Source organism: Colobus angolensis, unplaced genomic scaffold (assembly GCF_000951035.1).
Source record: "Colobus angolensis palliatus isolate OR3802 unplaced genomic scaffold, Cang.pa_1.0 Scaffold515, whole genome shotgun sequence".
NCBI classification, from domain to species: domain Eukaryota; kingdom Metazoa; phylum Chordata; class Mammalia; order Primates; family Cercopithecidae; genus Colobus; species Colobus angolensis.
In genome coordinates this window covers 1458645-1459732 of record NW_012118655.1, presented here as the reverse complement: position 1 = coordinate 1459732, position 1088 = coordinate 1458645, and the positions used below count along the sequence as shown (strand labels likewise).

Genomic DNA, 1088 nt, shown 5'->3' with positions numbered 1-1088 from the left:
GTTGAAAAATCCTTTATCCACAGATAAAGGGCCTATGTGCTCAGACTCGAGGGCTAGGGGTTTGAAAGCAAAAGGCAGCGCTCTACCAGGGGTGGTCAGGGGAAACGGCCTCCAAGAAACGAATTACACCGTGCACTTTAGTTACCTAGGCAGCTGTTCGTCTAGGAAACAGCTTATTGTTTTCATTTGTCATCCCTGGGCCTCACTAGGTATCCGGAAGCTGGGCCCCAGCCGCCACCTGGTGACGCTAATGACGCGCGATGTCTCCCAGCTGCCGCAGACAGGCTGAGCATTCTCCTTTAAGAAGCTGACTCACGTGGATGCTGTGTTGTGTGCGCTCAGCTGAAAGGGGGTGGTGGTCCCCGGACTCACGGCATTGGCCGCCTCGAGAGAGGGGGCAGAGTTAGCCTCTTTGATTGGCTGTACGAGTCCGGGGTGCTGGGTCAGGGGCGGGGCAAGCTGTCGCGAGCCTGCCCTGGGTCTGCGGCTTCTGGGAGGGGTGGGCCGCGAAGCGGAGGGGTGCGGGAGTGGGGGAGGGTGAGCCAGAGAAGGGGCGGGGCCCCGCGGAAAACGCACGGAGCAGAGGAGAGGGGCGGGGCCTAGAAACGAAGGGTGTTCTGGGCCAACCGGGAGAGTTGACAGCGGGAGGGGCGGAGCCACGCCGGATGACTGACGTTGAGGCCCAACCAGGGAGAGGCGGGGCCAAGGCCAGGGCCTGACTAAACCTGGAGACTCGGGTGGCCGAGGGGCTTCAGACCGGCTAAAGAGCGAGGAGTCACTGGCAGCCGCGGATCTCACCGCCGCTCCGGGTGAGTCCCGTGGGAGGGGCTGGGCTAGGGGCCGGCGGGGACTGAGGCGCCCGTTCGGGTCGGGTGGTTTCGAGGCACTCGGGGATCGGCCCAGGGTGGGGGGCCCAGGCAGGAAGTGCCTCTTCCTCGCCGCACTCATCCCGGGGTCTCAGAGCGGCCGCCCCCAACCCCTCAGGGCGGGCCGCGGCGCCAGGACCGCGGGCGGACGCACGGAGCTATTTGTTCTTTATGAGGCCTGGAGCGGCGACTGTCGTCGGCCCGCCCCCGCCGCGCAGCCGG

General features: G+C 65.4%; 1 protein-coding gene across 7 annotated transcripts in view; it reads left to right on the top strand.

The window, feature by feature from the left end:
- Positions 1 to 309: 309 nt before the first annotated feature.
- Positions 310 to 1088, top strand: part of YPEL5 (yippee-like 5 (Drosophila)) — a 15102-nt gene continuing 14323 nt past the window's right edge. For 4 of the 7 annotated variants that reach the window (XM_011960574.1, XM_011960576.1, XM_011960572.1 and 1 more), the window contains exon 1: positions 310 to 809. The gene's annotated coding sequence lies outside the window, so the exon portion shown is untranslated. The remainder of the gene's footprint in view (positions 810 to 1088) is intronic. The other 3 variants (XM_011960575.1, XM_011960571.1, XM_011960579.1) reach the window with 3 other exon arrangements.